The sequence below is a fragment of the Oncorhynchus nerka genome, linkage group LG11 (assembly GCF_034236695.1).
Source record: "Oncorhynchus nerka isolate Pitt River linkage group LG11, Oner_Uvic_2.0, whole genome shotgun sequence".
NCBI lineage: Eukaryota > Metazoa > Chordata > Actinopteri > Salmoniformes > Salmonidae > Oncorhynchus > Oncorhynchus nerka.
Window position 1 is genome coordinate 59,749,362 of NC_088406.1, and position 24,860 is coordinate 59,774,221.

Genomic DNA, 24,860 nt, shown 5'->3' on the forward strand with positions numbered 1-24,860 from the left:
CACACTCACCAGAAACACACTCACCAGAAACACACTCACCAGAAACACACTCACCAGAAACACACTCACCAGAAAGCACACTCACCAGAAACACACTCACTAGAAATACACTCACCAGAAAGCACCCTCACCAGAAAGCACACTCACCAGAAACACACTCACTAGAAATACACTCACCAGAAAGCCCACTCACTAGAAATGCACACTCACCAGAAACACACTCACCAGAAACACACTCACCAGAAAGCATACTCACCAGAAACACACTCACTAGAAATACACACTCACCAGAAAGCACACTCACCAGAAAGCACACTCACCAGAAAGGACACTCACCAGAAAGCACACTCACCAGAAACACACTCACCAGAAACACACTCATCAGAAAGCCCACTCACCAGAAACACACTCACCAGAAAAACACTCACCAGAATGCACACTCACTAGAAAGCACACTCACTAGAAATACACTAACCAGAAACACACTCACCAGAAAGCACACTCACCAGAAACACACTCACTAGAAATACACTCACCAGAAAGCACCCTCACCAGAAAGCACCCTCACCAGAAAGCACACTCACCAGAAAGCACACTCACCAGAAACACACTCACCAGAAACACACTCATCAGAAAGCCCACTCACCAGAAACACACTCACCAGAAAACACTCACTAGAAACACACTCACCAGAAACACACTCACCAGAAACACACTCACTAGAAATACACTCACCAGAAACACACTAACCAGAAACACACTCACTAGAAATACACTCACCAGAAACACACTCACCAGAAAGCACACTCACTAGAAATACACTCACCAGAAAGCACCCTCACCAGAAAGCACACTCACTAGAAATACACTCACCAGAAACACACTCACCAGAAAGCACACTCACCAGAAACACACTCACTAGAAACACTCACACACCCTCACCAGAAAGCACACTCACTAGAAATACACTCACTAGAATACACTCACCAGAAACACACTCCCCAGAAAGCACACTCACTAGAAATACACTCACCAGAAAGCACACTCACTAGAAACACACTCACCAGAAAAACACTCACTAGAAACACACTCACCAGAAACACACTCACCAGAAACACACTCACTAGAAATACACTCACCAGAAACACACTCACCAGAAACACACTCACTAGAAATACACTCACCAGAAACACACTCACCAGAAACACACTCACCAGAAACACACTCACCAGAAACACACTCACTAGAAATACACTCACCAGAAAGCACACTCACCAGAAAGCACACTCACCAGAAACACACTAGAAATACACTCACCGAAAGCACACTCACTAGAATGCACACTCACCAGAAACACACTAACCAGAAACACACTCACCAGAAAGCATACTCACCAGAAACACACTCACTAGAAATACACTCACCAGAAAGCACCCTCACCAGAAAGCACCCTCACCAGAAAGGACACTCACCAGAAAGCACACTCACCAGAAACACACACCAGAAACACACTCAGAAAGCCCACTCACCAGAAACACACTCACCAGAAAAACACTCACTAGAAACACACTCACCAGAAACACACTCACCAGAAACACACTCACTAGAAATACACTCACCAGAAACCACTAAACACACTCACTAGAAACACACTCACTAGAAATACACTCACCAGAAAGCACACTCACCAGAAAGCACACTCACTAGAAATACACACTAACCAGAAACACACTCACCAGAAAGCACACTCACCAGAAACACACTCACTAGAAATACACTCACCAGAAAGCACACTCACCAGAAAGACACTCACTAGAAATACACTCACCAGAAACACACTCACACAGAAAGCACACTCACTAGAAATACACTCACCAGAAACACACTCACCAGAAACACACTCACCAGAAATACACTCACCAGAAAGCACACTCACCAGAAAGCACACTCACCAGAAATACACTCACCAGAAAGCCCACTCACTCAGAAACACACTCACTAGAAACACACTCACCAGAAAACACTCACTAGAAACACACTCACCAGAAACACACTCACTAGAAATACACTCACCAGAAACACACTCACCAGAAACACACTCACTAGAAATACACTCACCAGAAACACACTCAGAAACACACTCACCAGAAACACACTCACCAGAAAGCACACTCACCAGAAACACACTCACCAGAAACACACTCACCAGAAAGCATACTCACCAGAAACACACTCACCAGAACACACTAACCAGAAACACACTAACCAGAAACACACTAACCAGAAACACACTCACCAGAAAGCAGACTCACCAGAAACACACTCACCAGAAACACACTCACTCAGAAATACACTCACCAGAAAGCACACTCACTCAGAAAGCACACTCACAGAAACACACTCACCAGAAACACACTCACCAGAAAGCACACTCACCAGAAACACACTCACTAGAAATACACTCACCAGAAAGCACCCTCACCAGAAAGCACACTCACTAGAAATACACTCACTAGAAATACACTCACCAGAAACACACTCACCAGAAAGCACACTCACTAGAAATACACTCACTAGAAATACACTCACCAGAAATCACACTCACTAGAAAGCACACTCACTAGAAACACACTCACCAGAAACACACTCACCAGAAACACACTCACTAGAAATACACTCACCAGAAACACACTCACCAGAAAGCACACTCACTAGAAATACACTCACCAGAAAGCCCACTCACTAGAAACACACTCACCAGAAAAACACTCACTAGAAACACACTCACCAGAAACACACTCACCAGAAACACACTCACTAGAAATACACTCACCAGAAACACACTAACCAGAAACACACTCACCAGAAAGCACACTCACCAGAAACACACTCACTAGAAATACACTCACCAGAAAGCACCCTCACCGGAAAGCACACTCACCAGAAACACACTCACTAGAAATACACTCACCGGAAAGCACACTCACTAGAATGCACACTCACCAGAAACACACTAACCAGAAACACACTCACCAGAAAGCATACTCACCAGAAACACACTCACTAGAAATACACTCACCAGAAAGCACCCTCACCAGAAAGCACCCTCACCAGAAAGCACACTCACCAGAAAGCACACTCACCAGAAACACACTCACCAGAAACACACTCACCAGAAAGCACACTCACCAGAAACACACTCACCAGAAAGCACCACCAGAAACACACTCACCAGAAACACACACCAGAAACACACTCACCAGAAACACACTCACCAGAAACACACTCACCAGAAACACACTCACTAGAAATACACTCACCAGAAACACACTAACCAGAAACACACTCACTAGAAATACACTCACCAGAATGCACACTCACTAGAAAGCACACTCACTAGAAATACACTCACCAGAAACACACTCACCAGAAAGCACACTCACCAGAAACACACTCACTAGAAATACACTCACCAGAAAGCACCCTCACCAGAAAGCACACTCACTAGAAATACACTCACCAGAAACACACTCACCAGAAAGCACACTCACTAGAAATACACTCACCAGAAATACCTCACCAGAAACACACTCACCAGAAACACACTCCCTAGAAATACACTCACCAGAAAGCACCCTCACCAGAAAGCACACTCACTAGAAATACACTCACCAGAAAGCCCACTCACTAGAAACACACTCACTAGAAACACACTCACCAGAAAAACACTCACCAGAAAGCACCCTCACCAGAAAGCACACTCACTAGAAATACACTCACTAGAAATACACTCACCAGAAACACACTCCCCAGAAAGCACACTCACTAGAAATACACTCACCAGAAAGCACACTCACTAGAAAGCACACTCACTAGAAACACACTCACCAGAAACACACTCACCAGAAACACACTCACTAGAAATACACTCACCAGAAACACACTCACCAGAAAGCACACTCACTAGAAATACATTCACCAGAAAGCCCACTCACTAGAAACACACTCACCAGAAAAACACTCACTAGAAATACACTCACCAGAAAGCACCCTCACTAGAAAGCACACTCACCAGAAACACACTCACTAGAAATACACTCACCAGAAAGCACACTCACCAGAAAGCACACTCACCAGAAACACACTAACCAGAAACACACTCACCAGAAAGCACACTCACCAGAAACACACTCACCAGAAACACACTCACCAGAAAGCACACTCACCAGAAAGCACACTCACCAGAAACACACTCACCAGAAACACACTCACCAGAAACACACTCATCAGAAAGCCCACTCACCAGAAACACACTCACCAGAAAAACACTCACTAGAAACACACTCACCAGAAACACACTCACCAGAAACACACTCACTAGAAATACACTCACCAGAAACACACTAACCAGAAACACACTCACTAGAAATACACTCACCAGAAACACACTCACTAGAAAGCACTCACTCACTCACCAGAAAGCACACTCACCAGAAAGCACACTCACAGAAATACACTCACCAGAAACACACTCACCAGAAAGCACACTCACCAGAAACACACTCACTAGAAATACACTCACCAGAAAGCACCCTCACCAGAAAGCACACTCACTAGAAACACTCACTCACTCACCAGAAACAGAAAGCACACTCACTAGAAATACACTCACCAGAAAGCACACTCACTAGAAAGCACACTCACTAGAAACACACTCACCAGAAACACACTCACCAGAAACACACTCACTAGAAATACACTCACCAGAAACACACTCACCAGAAAGCACACTCACTAGAAATACACTCACCAGAAAGCCCACTCACTAGAAACACACTCACCAGAAAAACACTCACCAGAAACACACTCACCAGAAACACACTCACCAGAAACACACTCACCAGAAATACACTCACCAGAAACACACTCACCAGAAACACACTCACTAGAAATACACTCACCAGAAACACACTAACCAGAAACACACTCACCAGAAAGCACACTCACCAGAAACACACTCACTAGAAATACACTCACCAGAAAGCACCCTCACCAGAAAGCACACTCACCAGAAACACACTCACCAGAAATACACTCACCAGAAAGCACACTCACTAGAAAGCACACTCACCAGAAACACACTAACCAGAAACACACTCACCAGAAAGCATACTCACCAGAAACACACTCACTAGAAATACACTCACCAGAAAGCACCCTCACCAGAAAGCACACTCACCAGAAAGCACACTCACCAGAAACACACTCACTAGAAATACACTCACCAGAAAGCACCCTCACCAGAAAGCACACTCACTAGAAATACACTCACCAGAAAGCACACTCACCAGAAACACACTCACCAGAAACACACTCACACCAGAAAGCACACTCACCAGAAAGCACACTCAGAAACACACTCACTAGAAATACACTCACCAGAAACACACTCACTCACCAGAAAGCACACTCACCAGAAACACTCACCAGAAAGCACACTCACCAGAAAGCACACTCACCAGAAAGCACACTCAAGAAACACACTCACCAGAAACACACTCACCAGAAATACACTCACCAGAAACACACTCACCAGAAAGCACACTCACCAGAAAGCCCACTCACCAGAAAGCCCACTCAAAACACACTCACCAGAAAAACACTCACCAGAAATCACTCACCAGAAAGCACACTCACCAGAAAGCACACTCACCAGAAAGCACACTCACCAGAAACACACTCACCAGAAATACACTCACCAGAAAGCACACTCACTAGAAAGCACACTCACCAGAAACACACTCAACCAGAAACACACTCACCAGAAAGCACACTCACCAGAAACACACTCACTAGAAATACACTCACCAGAAAGCACCTCACCAGAAAGCACACTCACCAGAAAGCACACTCACCAGAAACACACTCACCAGAAACACACTCATCAGAAAGCACCACTCACCAGAAACACACTCACCAGAAAAACACTCACACACACTCACCAGAAACACACTCACCAGAAACACACTCACTAGAAATACACTCACCAGAAACACACTAACCAGAAACACACTCACTAGAAATACACTCACCAGAAAGCACACTCACTAGAAAGCACACTCACTAGAAACACACTCACCAGAAACACACTCACCAGAAACACACTCACTAGAAATACACTCACCAGAAACACACTCACCAGAAAGCACACTCACCACTCAGAAATACATTCACCAGAAAGCCCACTCACTAGAAACACACTCACCAGAAAAACACTCACTAGAAATACACTCACCAGAAAGCACCCTCACTGGAAAGCACACTCACCAGAAACACTCTCAGAAAGCACACTCACCAGAAAGCACACTCACTAGAAAGCACACTCACCAGAAACACACTCACCAGAAACACACTCACCAGAAAGCACACTCACCAGAAACACACTCACCAGAAATACACACTCACCAGAAAGCACCCTCACCAGAAAGCACACTCACCAGAAAGCACACTCACCAGAAACACACTCACCAGAAACACACTCATCAGAAAGCCCACTCACCAGAAACACACTCACCAGAAAACACACTCACTCAGAAACACACTCACCAGAAACACACTCACCAGAAACACACTCACCAGAAACACTCACCAGAAACACACTAACCAGAAACACACTCACTAGAAATACACTCACCAGAATGCACACTCACTAGAAAGCATACTCACTAGAAATACACTCACCAGAAAGCACCCTCACCAGAAAGCACACTCACTAGAAATACACTAACCAGAAACACACTCACCAGAAAGCACACTCACCAGAAACACACTCACTAGAAATACACTCACCAGAAAGCACCCTCACCAGAAAGCACACTCACTAGAAATACACTCACTAGAAATACACTCACCAGAAACACACTCCCCAGAAAGCACACTCACTAGAAATACACTCACCAGAAAGCACACTCACCACACTCACTAGAAACACACTCACCAGAAACACACTCACCAGAAACACACTCACTAGAAATACACTCACCAGAAACACACTCACCAGAAAGCACACTCACTAGAAATACATTCACCAGAAAGCCCACTCACTAGAAACACACTCACCAGAAAAACACTCACTAGAAATACACTCACCAGAAAGCACCCTCACTGGAAAGCACACTCACCAGAAACACTCTCACTAGAAATACACTCACCGGAAAGCACACTCACTAGAATGCACACTCACCAGAAACACACTAACCAGAAACACACTCACCAGAAAGCATACTCACCAGAAACACACTCACCAGAAAGCACCCTCACCAGAAAGCACCCTCACCAGAAAGGACACTCACCAGAAAGCACACTCACCAGAAACACACTCACCAGAAACACACTCACCAGAAAGCACACTCACCAGAAACACACTCACCAGAAAACACTCACTAGAAACACACTCAAGAAACACACTCACCAGAAACACACTCACTCAGAAATACACTCACCAGAAACACACTCACCAGAAACACACTCACTAGAAATACACTCACCAGAATGCACACTCACTAGAAAGCACACTCACTAGAAATACACTAACCAGAAACACACTCACCAGAAAGCACACTCACCAGAAACACACTCACTAGAAATACACTCACCAGAAACACACTCACCAGAAAGCACACTCACTAGAAATACACTCACTAGAAATACCCTCACCAGAAACACACTCCCTAGAAATACACTCACCAGAAAGCACCCTCACCAGAAAGCACACTCACTAGAAATACACTCACCAGAAAGCACCCTCACTGGAAAGCACACTCACCAGAAACACACTCACTAGAAATACACTCACCAGAAAGCACACTCACTAGAAAGCACACTCACCAGAAACACACTAACCAGAAACACACTCACCAGAAAGCATACTCACCAGAAACACACTCACTAGAAATACACTCACCAGAAAGCACACTCACCAGAAATACACTCACCAGAAAGCACACTCACCAGAAAGCACACTCACCAGAAACACACTCACCAGAAACACACTCACCAGAAAGCACACTCACCAGAAACACACTCACCAGAAACACACTCACTAGAAATACACTCACCAGAAAGCACACTCACCAGAAAGCACACTCACCAGAAATACACTCACCAGAAAGCACACTCACCAGAAAGCACACTCACTAGAAATACACTAACCAGAAACACACTCACCAGAAAGCACACTCACCAGAAACACACTCACTAGAAATACACTCACCAGAAAGCACCCTCACCAGAAAGCACACTCACTAGAAATACACTCACTAGAAATACACTCACCAGAAACACACTCACCAGAAACACACTCACTAGAAATACACTCACCAGAAAGCACACTCACTAGAAAGCACACTCACTAGAAACACACTCACCAGAAACACACTCACCAGAAACACACTCACTAGAAATACACTCACCAGAAACACACTCACCAGAAACACACTCACTAGAAATACACTCACCAGAAAGCACACTCACCAGAAACACACTCACCAGAAACACACTCACCAGAAACACACTCACCAGAAACACACTCACCAGAAACACACTCACCAGAAACACACTCACCAGAAACACACTCACCAGAAACACACTCACCAGAAATACACTCACCAGAAACACACTCACCAGAAAGCACACTCACCAGAAAGCAACTCACCAGAAACACACTCACCAGAAATACACTCACCAGAAAGCACACTCACCAGAAAGCACACTCACCAGAAACACACTCACTAGAAATACACTCACCAGAAAGCACACTCACCAGAAAGCACACTCACCAGAAATACACTCACCAGAAAGCACACTCACCAGAAAGCACCCTCACCAGAAAGGACACTCACCAGAAAGCACACTCACCAGAAACACACTCACCAGAAACACACTCATCAGAAAGCCCACTCACCAGAAACACACTCACCAGAAAAACACTCACTAGAAACACACTCACCAGAAACACACTCACCAGAAACACACTCACTAGAAATACACTCACCAGAAACACACTAACCAGAAACACACTCACTAGAAATACACTCACCAGAATGCACACTCACTAGAAAGCACACTCACTAGAAATACACTAACCAGAAACACACTCACCAGAAAGCACACTCACCAGAAACACACTCACTAGAAATACACTCACCAGAAAGCACCCTCACCAGAAAGCACACTCACTAGAAATACACTCACCAGAAACACACTCACCAGAAAGCACACTCACTAGAAATACACTCACTAGAAATACCCTCACCAGAAACACACTCACTAGAAATACACTCACCAGAAAGCACCCTCACCAGAAAGCACACTCACTAGAAATACACTCACCAGAAAGCCCACTCACTAGAAACACACTCACTAGAAACACACTCACCAGAAAACACTCACCAGAAACACACTCACTAGAAATACACTCACCAGAAACACACTCACCAGAAACACACTCACCAGAAACACACTCACCAGAAATACACTCACCAGAAACACACTCACCAGAAACACACTCACCAGAAACACACTCACCAGAAAGCACACTCACCAGAAACACACTCACTAGAAATACACTCACCGGAAAGCACACTCACCAGAATGCACACTCACCAGAAACACACTAACCAGAAACACACTAACCAGAAACACACTAACCAGAAACACACTCACCAGAAAGCACACCAGAAAGCACACTCACCAGAAACACACTCACTAGAAATACACTCACCAGAAAGCACACTCACCAGAAAGCACACTCACCAGAAACACACTAACCAGAAACACACTCACCAGAAAGCACCACTCACTCACCAGAAAGCACACTCACCAGAAAGCACACTCACTAGAAATACACTCACCAGAAACACACTCACCAGAAAGCACACTCACCAGAAACACACTCACTAGAAATACACTCACCAGAAAGCACCCTCACCAGAAAGCACACTCACTAGAAATACACTCACTAGAAATACACTCACCAGAAACACACTCACCAGAAAGCACACTCACTAGAAATACACTCACTAGAAATACACTCACCAGAAATCACACTCACTAGAAAGCACACTCACTAGAAACACACTCACCAGAAACACACTCACCAGAAAGCACCCTCACCAGAAAGCACACTCACTAGAAATACACTCACCAGAAACACACTCACCAGAAAGCACACTCACTAGAAATACACTCACTAGAAATACCCTCACCAGAAACACACTCCCTAGAAATACACTCACCAGAAAGCACACTCACTAGAAATACACTCACCAGAAAGCCCACTCACTAGAAACACACTCACTAGAAACACACTCACCAGAAAAACACTCACCAGAAACACACTCACTAGAAATACACTCACCAGAAACACACTCACCAGAAACACACTCACTAGAAATACACTCACCAGAAACACACTAACCAGAAACACACTCACCAGAAACACACTCACCAGAAAGCACACTCACCAGAAACACACTCACCAGAAACACACTCACCAGAAACACACTCACCAGAAACACACTCACCAGAAAGCACACTCACCAGAAAGCACACTCACCAGAAACACACTCACCAGAAACACACTCACCAGAAAGCACACTCACTAGAAAGCACACTCACCAGAAACACACTAACCAGAAACACACTCACCAGAAAGCATACTCACTAGAAATACACTCACCAGAAAGCACCCTCACCAGAAAGCACACTCACTAGAAATACACTAACCAGAAACACACTCACCAGAAAGCACACTCACCAGAAACACACTCACTAGAAATACACTCACCAGAAAGCACACTCACCAGAAAGCACACTCACCAGAAACACACTCACCAGAAACACACTCAACCAGAAACACACTCACCAGAAAGCACACTCACCAGAAACACACTCACCAGAAACACACTCACTAGAAATACACTCACCAGAAAGCACACTCACTAGAAAGCACACTCACCAGAAACACACTCACCAGAAACACACTCACCAGAAAGCACACTCACCAGAAATACACTCACCAGAAAGCACACTCACCAGAAAGCACACTCACCAGAAATACACTCCAGAAACACACTCACCAGAAAGCACACTCACCAGAAACACACTCACTAGAAATACACTCACCAGAAAGCACCCTCACCAGAAAGCACACTCACTAGAAATACACTCACTAGAAATACACTCACCAGAAACACACTCACCAGAAAGCACACTCACTAGAAATACACTCAGAAACACACTCACCAGAAATCACACTCACCAGAAAGCAGAAAGCACACACTCACTAGAAACACACTCACCAGAAACACACTCACCAGAAACACACTCACCAGAAATACACTCACCAGAAACACACTCACCAGAAACACACTCACTAGAAATACACTCACCAGAAAGCCCACTCACTAGAAACACACTCACCAGAAACACTCACTCACACTCAGAAACACACTCACCAGAAACACACTCACCAGAAATACACTCACCAGAAACACACTAACCAGAAACACACTCACCAGAAACACACTCAAGAAACACACTCACCACTCACCAGAAAGCACACTCACCAGACCAGACCAGAAAGCACACTCACCAGAAACACACTCACTCACTCAGAAAGCACACTCACTAGAAAGCACACTCACCAGAAACACACTAACCAGAAACACACTCACCAGAAAGCATACTCACCAGAAACACACTCACTAGAAATACACTCACCAGAAAGCACCCTCACCAGAAAGCACACTCACCAGAAAGCACACTCACCAGAAAGCACACTCACCAGAAACACACTCACCAGAAACACACTCACCAGAAACACACTCACCAGAAACACACTCACCAGAAAAACACTCACCAGAAACACACTCACCAGAAACACACTCACCAGAAACACACTCACTAAATACAAATACACTCACCAGAAACACACTACCAGAAACACACTCACTAGAAATACACTCACCAGAATGCACACTCACTAGAAAGCACACTCACTAGAAATACACTAACCAGAAACACACTCACCAGAAAGCACACTCACCAGAAACACACTCACTAGAAATACACTCACCAGAAAGCACCCTCACCAGAAAGCACACTCACTAGAAATACACTCACCAGAAACACACTCACCAGAAAGCACACTCACTAGAAATACACTCACTAGAAATACCCTCACCAGAAACACACTCACTAGAAATACACTCACCAGAAAGCACCCTCACCAGAAAGCACCCTCACCAGAAAGCACACTCACCAGAAAGCACACTCACCAGAAAGCACACTCACCAGAAACACACTCACCAGAAACACACTCACCAGAAAGCCCACTCACCAGAAAGCACTCACCAGAAACACACTCACCAGAAACACACTCACTAGAAATACACTCACCAGAAACACACTCACCAGAAACACACTAACCAGAAACACACTCACCAGAAAGCACACTCACCAGAAACACACTCACTAGAAATACACTCACCAGAAAGCACACTCACCAGAAAGCACACTCACACTAGAAACACACTCACCAGAAACACACTCACCAGAAACACACTCACCAGAAAGCAAACACACTCACCAGAAAGCACACTCACCAGAAACACACTCACTAGAAATACACTCACCAGAAAGCACACTCACTAGAAAGCACACTCACCAGAAACACACTAACCAGAAACACACTCACCAGAAAGCACACTCACTAGAAACACACTCAGAAAGCACCACCAGAAACACACTCACTAGAAATACACTAAGAAACACACTCACCAGAAACACACTCACCAGAAACACACTCACCAGAAATACACTCACCAGAAAGCACCACTCACCAGAAAGCACACTCACTCACTCAGAAATACACTCACCAGAAACACACTCACCAGAAAGCACACTCACTAGAAACACACTCACCAGAAATACACTCACCAGAAAGCACACTCACCAGAAACCAGAAACACACTCACCAGAAACACACTCACCAGAAACACACTCACACCAGAAACACACTCACCAGAAAGCACACTCACTCACTCAGAAAGCCCACTCACTCAGAAACACACTCACCAGAAAACCAGAAACACACTCACTAGAAACACACCACCACCACACTCACCAGAAACACACTCACCAGAAACACACTCACCAGAAACACACCAGAAACACACTCACCAGAAACACACTCACCAGAAAGCACACTCACCAGAAACACACTCACCAGAAACACACTCACCAGAAAGCACACTCACCAGAAAGCACACTCACCAGAAACACACTCACCAGAAAGCACACTCACCAGAAAGCACACTCACCAGAAACACACTCACCAGAAACACACTCACCAGAAAGCCCACTCACTAGAAACACACTCACCAGAAACACACTCACCAGAAACACACTCACTAGAAATACACTCACCAGAAAGCACACTCACCAGAAAGCACACTCACCAGAAACACACTCACCAGAAACACACTCACCAGAAAGCACACTCACCAGAAACACACTCACCAGAAAGCACACTCACCAGAAACACACTCACTCACCAGAAAGCACACTCACCAGAAAGCACACTCACCAGAAACACACTCACTAGAAAGCACACTCACCAGAAAGCACACTCACTAGAAAGCATACTCACCAGAAACACACTCACTAGAAATACACTCACCAGAAAGCACCCTCACCAGAAAGCACACTCACTAGAAATACACTAACCAGAAACACACTCACCAGAAAGCATACTCACCAGAAACACACTCACTAGAAATACACTCACCAGAAAGCACCCTCACCAGAAAGCACACTCACTAGAAATACACTAACCAGAAACACACTCACCAGAAAGCACACTCACCAGAAACACACTCACTAGAAATACACTCACCAGAAAGCACCCTCACCAGAAAGCACACTCACCAGAAAGCACACTCACCAGAAAGCACACTCACCAGAAACACACTCACTAGAAATACACTCACCAGAAAGCCCACTCACCAGAAAGCACACTCACCAGAAAGCACACTCACCAGAAACACACTCACCAGAAAGCACACTCACACTCACCAGAAACACACTCACCAGAAAGCCCACTCACCAGAAAGCACCACCACCAGAAACACACTCACCAGAAAGCACACTCACTAGAAAGCACACTCACCAGAAAGCACACTCACCAGAAAGCACACTCACCAGAAACACACTCACCAGAAAGCACACTCACCAGAAAGCACACTCACCAGAAATACACTCACCAGAAATACACTCACCAGAAAGCCCACTCACCAGAAACACTCACACACTCACCAGAAACACACTCACCAGAAACACACTCACCAGAAAGCACACTCACCAGAAACACACTCACCAGAAACACACTCACCAGAAACACACTCACCAGAAAGCACACTCACTAGAAATACACTCACCAGAAAGCACACTCACTAGAAATACACTCACCAGAAAGCACACTCACTACACTCAACCAGAAACACACTCACCAGAAAAACACACTCACCAGAAACACACTCACCAGAAACACACTCACTAGAAATCACACTCACCAGAAACACACACTCACCAGAAACACACTCACCAGAAAGCACACTCACCAGAAACACACTCACTAGAAATACACTCACCAGAAAGCACACTCACCAGAAACACACTCACCAGAAACACACTCACCAGAAACACACTCACCAGAAACACACTCACCAGAAACACACTCACCAGAAAGCACACTCACCAGAAAGCACACTCACCAGAAACACACTCACCAGAAACACACTCACCAGAAAGCACACTCACCAGAAAGCACACTCACCAGAAAGCACACTCACCAGAAACACACTCACCAGAAACACACTCACTCACCAGAAATACACTCAGAAAGCACACTCACCAGAAACACACTCACCAGAAAGCACACTCACCAGAAACACACTCACCAGAAAGCACACTCACCAGAAACACACTCACTAGAAATACACTCAGAAAGCACACTCACCAGAAAGCACACTCACTAGAAATACACTCACTAGAAATACACTCACCAGAAACACACTCACCAGAAACACACTCACTAGAAACACACTCACCAGAAACACACTCACCAGAAACACACTCACCAGAAAGCACACTCACCAGAAAGCACACTCAAACCAGAAACACACTCACCAGAAACACACTCACCAGAAAGCACACTCACCAGAAACACACTCACCAGAAACACAGAAACACACTCACCAGAAACACACTCACCAGAAACACACTCACCAGAAACACACTCACCAGAAACACACTCACCAGAAACACACTCACCAGAAAGCACACTCACCAGAAAGCACACTCACCAGAAACACACTCACTAGAAATACACTCAGAAAGCACACTCACTAGAAAGCACACTCACCAGAAACACACTCACCAGAAACACACTCACCAGAAAGCATACTCACTAGAAATACACTCACCAGAAAGCACACTCACCAGAAAGCACACTCACCAGAAACACACTCACCAGAAACACACTCACCAGAAACACACTCACCAGAAACACACTCACCAGAAACACACTCACCAGAAAGCACACTCACCAGAAAGCACACTCACCAGAAACACACTCACCAGAAACACACTCACCAGAAACACACTCACCAGAAACACACTCACTAGAAATACACTCACCAGAAACACACTCACCAGAAACACACTCACCAGAAAGCACACTCACCAGAAACACACTCACTAGAAATACACTCACCAGAAAGCACACTCACCAGAAAGCACACTCACCAGAAACACACTCACTAGAAATACACTCACCAGAAACACACTCACTAGAATGCACACTCACCAGAAACACACTAACCAGAAACACACTCACCAGAAAGCACACTCACCAGAAACACACTCACCAGAAACACACTCACCAGAAAAACACTCACTAGAAACACACTCAACAGAAACACACTCACCAGAAACACACTCACTAGAAATACACTCACCAGAAACACACTCACCAGAAACACACTCACTAGAAATACACTCACCAGAAACACACTAACCAGAAACACACTCACCAGAAAGCACACTCACCAGAAACACACTCACTAGAAATACACTCACCAGAAAGCACACTCACCAGAAAGCACACTCACCAGAAACACACTCACTAGAAATACACTCACCAGAAAGCATACTCACCAGAAACACACTCACCAGAAACACACTAACCAGAAACACACTCACCAGAAAGCACACTCACTAGAAATACACTCACCAGAAAGCACCCTCAGAAAGCACAGAAAGCACACTCACCAGAAAGCACACTCACCAGAAAGCACACTCACCAGAAACACACTCACCAGAAAGCCACTCACCAGAAACACACTCACCAGAAAGCACACTAGAAACACACTCACCAGAAACACACTCACCAGAAACACACTCACTAGAAATACACTCACCAGAAACACACTAACCAGAAACACACTCACTAGAAATACACTCACCACACACACACTCACCAGAAAGCACACTCACTCACTCAGAAAGCACACTCACCAGAAACACACTCACTAGAAATACACTCACCAGAAACACACTCACCAGAAAGCACACTCACCAGAAATACACTCACCAGAAACACACTCACCAGAAACTAGAAATACACTCACCAGAAAGCACACTCACTAGAAATACACTCACCAGAAAGAACTCACTAGAAACACACTCACCAGAAACACACTCACCAGAAAAACACTCACCAGAAACACACTCACCAGAAATACACTCACCAGAAACACACTCACCAGAAACACACTCACTAGAAATACACTCACCAGAAAGCACACTCACTCAGAAAGCACACTCACCAGAAACACACTAACCAGAAACACACTAACCAGAAACACACTAAACACCAGAAACACACTCACCAGAAAGCACTCACCAGAAAGCACACTCACCAGAAACACACTCACTAGAAACACACTCACCAGAAAGCACACTCACTAGAAAGCACACTCACCAGAAACACACTCACCAGAAACACACTCACCAGAAAGCACACTCACCAGAAATACACTCACCAGAAAGCACACTCACCAGAAAGCACACTCACCAGAAATACACTAACCAGAAACACACTCACCAGAAAGCACACTCACCAGAAACACACTCACTAGAAATACACTCACCAGAAAGCACCCTCACCAGAAAGCACACTCACCAGAAATACACTCACCAGAAATACACTCACTCACCAGAAACACACTCACCAGAAAGCACACTCACTAGAAATACACTCACTAGAAATACACTCACCAGAAAGCACACTCACTAGAAAGCACACTCACTAGAAACACACTCACCAGAAACACACTCACCAGAAACACACTCACCAGAAACACACTACCAGAAACACACTCACCAGAAAGCACACTCACTAGAAACACACTCACCAGAAAGCCCACTCACCAGAAACACACTCACCAGAAACACACTCACTCACACTCACCAGAAACACACACTCACCAGAAACACACTCACCAGAAACACACTCACCAGAAAGCACACTCACCAGAAAGAAACACACTCACCAGAAACACACTCACCAGAAACACACTCACTCACCAGAAACACACTCACCAGAAAGCACACTCACCAGAAAGCACACTCACCAGAAACACACTCACCAGAAACACACTCACCAGAAAGCACACTCACCAGAAACACACTCACCAGAAAGCACACTCACCAGAAACACACTCACCAGAAACACACTCACTAGAAATACACTCACCAGAAAGCACACTCACTAGAAAGCACACTCACTAGAAATAAACTCACCAGAAAGCACACTAACCAGAAACACACTCACCAGAAAGCACACTCACCAGAAACACTCACTAGAAATACACTCACCAGAAACACCCTCACTCACCAGAAAGCACACTCACTCTCACCAGAAACACACTCACCAGAAAGCACACTCACCAGAAATACACTCACCAGAAATACACTCACCAGAAACACACTCACTAGAAATACACTCACCAGAAAGCACCCTCACCAGAAAGCACACTCACTAGAAATACACTCACCAGAAAGCCCACTCACTAGAAACACACTCACCAGAAACACACTCACCAGAAACACACTCACCAGAAACACACTCACTAGAAATACACTCACCAGAAACACACTCACCAGAAATACACTCACCAGAAAGCACACTCACCAGAAACACACTCACCAGAAACACACTAACCAGAAACACACTCACCAGAAACACACTCACCAGAAACACACTCACCAGAAAGCACACTCACCAGAAAGCACACTCACCAGAAACACACTCACCAGAAATACACTCACCAGAAAGCACACTCACTAGAAAGCACACTCACCAGAAACACACTAACCAGAAACACACTCACCAGAAAGCATACTCACTAGAAATACACTCACCAGAAAGCACACTCACCAGAAACACACTCACTAGAAATACACTCTCCAGAAAGCACCCTCAGAAAGCACACTCACTAGAAATACACTCACTAGAAATACACTCACCAGAAACACACTCACCAGAAAGCACACTCACTAGAAATACATTCACTAGAAATACACTCACCAGAAACACACTCACTAGAAATACACTCACCAGAAAGCACACTCACTAGAAAGCACACTCACTAGAAACACACTAACCAGAAACACACTCACCAGAAAGCACACTCACCAGAAACACACTCACTAGAAATACACTCACCAGAAAGCACCCTCACCAGAAAGCACACTCACTAGAAATACACTCACTAGAAATACACTCACCAGAAACACACTCACCAGAAAGCACACTCACTAGAAATACACTCACTAGAAATACACTCACCAGAAACACACTCACTAGAAATACACTCACCAGAAAGCACCCTCACCAGAAAGCACACTCACTAGAAATACACTCACCAGAAAGCACTCACTAGAAACACACTCACTAGAAACACACTCACCAGAAACACACTCACCAGAAACACACTCACTAGAAATACACTCACCAGAAACACACTCACTAGAAACACACTCACCAGAAAGCACACTCACCAGAAAGCACACTCACCAGAAACACACTCACCAGAAACACACTCACCAGAAACACACTCACCAGAAACACACTCACCAGAAAGCACACTCACCAGAAAGCACACTCACCAGAAAGCACACTCACCAGAAAGCACACTCACCAGAAACACACTCACTAGAAATACACTCACCAGAAAGCACACTCACTAGAAAGCACACTCACCAGAAACACACTCACCAGAAACACACTCACCAGAAAGCATACTCACTAGAAATACACTCACCAGAAAGCACACTCACCAGAAACACACTCACTAGAAATACACTCACCAGAAAGCACCCTCACCAGAAAGCACACTCACTAGAAATACACTCACTAGAAATACACTCACCAGAAACACACTCACCAGAAAGCACACTCACTAGAAATACATTCACTAGAAATACACTCACCAGAAAGCACACTCACTAGAAAGCACACTCACTAGAAAGCACACTCACTAGAAACACACTCACCAGAAACACACTCACCAGAAACACACTCACTAGAAATACACTCACCAGAAACACACTCACCAGAAAGCACACTCACTAGAAATACATTCACCAGAAAGCCCACTCACTAGAAACACACTCACCAGAAAGCACACTCACTAGAAATACACTCACTAGAAATACACTCACCAGAAAGCACACTCACTAGAAAGCACACTCACTAGAAACACACTCACCAGAAACACACTCACCAGAAACACACTCACTAGAAATACACTCACCAGAAACACACTCACCAGAAAGCACACTCACTAGAAATACATTCACCAGAAAGCCCACTCACTAGAAACACACTCACCGGAAAGCACACTCACTAGAAACACACTCACCAGAAACACACTCACCAGAAACACACTCACTAGAAATACACTCACCAGAAACACACTCACCAGAAACACACTCACTAGAAATACACTCACCAGAAACACACTCACCAGAAACACACTCACCAGAAAGCACACTCACCAGAAACACACTCACTAGAAATACACTCACCAGAAAGCACCCTCACCGGAAAGCACACTCACCAGAAACACTCTCACTAGAAATACACTCACCGGAAAGCACACTCACTAGAATGCACACTCACCAGAAACACACTCACCAGAAACACACTCACCAGAAAGCATACTCACCAGAAACACACTCACTAGAAATACACTCACCAGAAAGCACACTCACCAGAAAGCACACTCACCAGAAAGCACACTCACCAGAAACACACTCACCAGAAACACACTCACCAGAAACACACTCACCAGAAAGCCCACTCACCAGAAACACACTCACCAGAAAAACACTCAGAAACACACTCACCAGAAACACACTCACCAGAAACACACTCACTAGAAATACACTCACCAGAAACACACTCACTAGAAATACACTCACCAGAATGCACACTCACTAGAAAGCACACTCACTAGAAATACACTAGAAACACACTCACCAGAAAGCACACTCACCAGAAACACACTCACTAGAAATACACTCACCAGAAAGCACCCTCACCAGAAAGCTCACACTCACCAGAAAGAAACACACTCACCAGAAACACACTCACACTCACCAGAAATACACACTCACTTAGAAATACCACCAGAAACACACTCACTAGAAATACACTCACCAGAAAGCACCCTCACCAGAAAGCACACTCACTAGAAATACACTCACCAGAAAGCCCACTCACTAGAAACACACTCACTAGAAACACACTCACCAGAAAAACACTCACCAGAAACACACTCACTAGAAATACACTCACCAGAAACACACTCACCAGAAACACACTCACTAGAAATACACTCACCAGAAACACACTAACCAGAAACACACTAACCAGAAACACACTCACCAGAAAGCACACTCACCAGAAACACACTCACTAGAAATACACTCACCACACTCACCAGAAAGCACACTCACCAGAAACACACTCACCAGAAACACACTAACCAGAAACACACTAACCAGAAACACACTCACCAGAAAGCATACTCACCAGAAAGCACACTCACCAGAAACACACTCACTAGAAATACACTCACCAGAAAGCACACTCACTAGAAAGCACACTCACCAGAAACACACTAACCAGAAACACACTCACCAGAAAGCATACTCACTAGAAATACACTCACCAGAAAGCACCCTCACCAGAAAGCACACTCACTAGAAATACACTAACCAGAAACACACTCACCAGAAAGCACACTCACCAGAAACACACTCACTAGAAATACACTCACCAGAAAGCACCCTCACCAGAAAGCACACTCACTAGAAATACACTCACTAGAAATACACTCACCAGAAACACACTCACCAGAAAGCACACTCACCAGAAAGCCCACTCACTAGAAACACACTCACTAGAAAGCACACTCACTAGAAATACACTCACTAGAAATACACTCACCAGAAACACACTCACCAGAAAAACACTCACTAGAAACACACTCACCAGAAACACACTCACCAGAAACACACTCACTAGAAATACACTCACCAGAAACACACTAACCAGAAACACACTCACTAGAAATACACTCACCAGAATGCACACTCACTAGAAAGCACACTCACTAGAAATACACTAACCAGAAACACACTCACCAGAAAGCACACTCACCAGAAACACACTCACTAGAAATACACTCACCAGAAAGCACCCTCACCAGAAAGCACACTCACTAGAAATACACTCACCAGAAACACACTCACCAGAAAGCACACTCACTAGAAATACACTCACTAGAAATACCCAGAAACACACTCACTAGAAATACACACTCCAGAAAGCACCCTCACCAGAAAGCACACTCACTAGAAATACACTCACCAGAAAGCCCACTCACTAGAAACACACTCACCAGAAACACACTCACCAGAAAACACTCACCAGAAACACACTCACCAGAAATACACTCACCAGAAACACACTCACCAGAAACACACTCACCAGAAACACACTAACCAGAAACACACTAACCAGAAACACACTCACCAGAAAGCACACTCACCAGAAACACACTCACTAGAAATACACTCACCGGAAAGCACACTCACCAGAATGCACACTCACCAGAAACACACTAACCAGAAACACACTAACCAGAAACACACTAACCAGAAACACACTCACCAGAAAGCATACTCACCAGAAACACACTCACCAGAAACACACTCACTAGAAATACACTCACCAGAAAGCACACTCACCAGAAACACACTAACCAGAAACACACTCACCAGAAAGCATACTCACTAGAAATACACTCACCAGAAAGCACCCTCACCAGAAAGCACACTCACTAGAAATACACTAACCAGAAACACACTCACCAGAAAGCACACTCACCAGAAACACACTCACTAGAAATACACTCACCAGAAAGCACCCTCACCAGAAAGCACACTCACTAGAAATACACTCACTAGAAATACACTCACCAGAAACACACTCACCAGAAAGCACACTCACTAGAAATATACTCACTAGAAATACACTCACCAGAAAGCACACTCACTAGAAAGCACACTCACTAGAAACACACTCACCAGAAACACACTCACCAGAAAGCACACTCACTAGAAATACACTCACCAGAAATCCCACTCACTAGAAACACACTCACCAGAAAAACACTCACTAGAAACACACTCACCAGAAACACACTCACCAGAAACACACTCACTAGAAATACACTCACCAGAAACACACTCACCAGAAACACACTCACCAGAAAGCATACTCACCAGAAACACACTCACTAGAAATACACTCACCAGAAAAACCCCTCACCAGAAAGCACCCTCACCAGAAAGCACACTCACCAGAAAGCACACTCACCAGAAACACACTCACCAGAAACACACTCATCAGAAAGCCCACTCACCAGAAACACACTCACCAGAAAAACACTCACTAGAAACACACTCACCAGAAACACACTCACCAGAAACACACTCACTAGAAATACACTCACCAGAAACACACTAACCAGAAACACACTCACTAGAAATACACTCACCAGAAAGCACACTCACTAGAAAGCACACTGACCAGAAACACACTAACCAGAAACACACTCACCAGAAAGCACACTCACCAGAAAGCACACTCACCAGAAAGCACACTCACCAGAAAGCACACTCACCAGAAAGCACACTCACCAGAAATACACTCACCAGAAACACACTCACCAGAAAGCACACTCACTAGAAATACACTCACTAGAAATACACTCACCAGAAACACACTCACTAGAAATACACTCACCAGAAAGCACCCTCACCAGAAAGCACACTCACTAGAAATACACTCACCAGAAAGCCCACTCACTAGAAACACACTCACTAGAAACACACTCACCAGAAAAACACTCACCAGAAACACACTCACTAGAAATACACTCACCAGAAACACACTCACCAGAAACACACTCACCAGAAACACACTAACCAGAAACACACTAACCAGAAACACACTCACCAGAAAGCACACTCACCAGAAACACACTCACTAGAAATACACTCACCGGAAAGCACACTCACCAGAATGCACACTCACCAGAAACACACTAACCAGAAACACACTAACCAGAAACACACTAATCAGAAACACACTCACCAGAAAGCATACTCACCAGAAATCACACTCACCAGAAACACACTCACTAGAAATACACTCACCAGAAAGCATACTCACTAGAAATACACTCACCAGAAAGCACCCTCACCAGAAAGCACACTCACTAGAAATACACTAACCAGAAACACACTCACCAGAAAGCACACTCACCAGAAACAGACTCACTAGAAATACACTCACCAGAAAGCACCCTCAACAGAAAGCACACTCACTAGAAATACACTCACTAGAAATACACTCACCAGAAACACACTCACCAGAAAGCACACTCACTAGAAATATACTCACTAGAAATACACTCACCAGAAAGCACACTCACTAGAAAGCACACTCACTCGAATTTTCTCACAGCTTGTAAATGCGCCATCTCACACAGTATGAAAACAAATTGTTTACCTGTTTACTTTCTTCCTCTAAGGGGTGAGGCAGGCGGAAAGGGGAAGGAAGTCTTGGCCCTCTGACATCTAGTCACTGTCTTTATTGTACCCTGTTAAAGCTTTTGACTAGACATGCACTAACTCGAGCAATAGCTTTTCATTATTTTACAGTATTGTTTCCATTAGGACTTTACCAGACAATTAGTCGCCAATAATGAGTTAAATGGCGACAATGGGTACTTTCTGGTAAACCTTTCATAAAATCAACGACTGAAGGGATAAGTGATTGATGAGTGCAAAGACCCTCAATGACTGCGGTGGGGGAGCAACTCGAAAACAAGAAGCCTGATAGGAGTGTGGTCTGCGTTACTGTCCGTAAGTCGGCAGAGTCAGCCCCTGTAACCCGGGGCTCTGGCTTTCTACCCAGATCTCCCTCTTAGTCTCTCCTCTCAACGAGCTGAGTGTGGCTGGGTTTAGCTGAGCCAGGCCCTCCCTGGGCCCCCGGGGAGCCTGCCAGTGGTGGAGGAAGGAGTATGTGTGCTGCTCTGTCTAAGCTGAGGCAGACTAATCTTTCAGCAGACTCACTGATTGTTGTTGTCTACAGCATT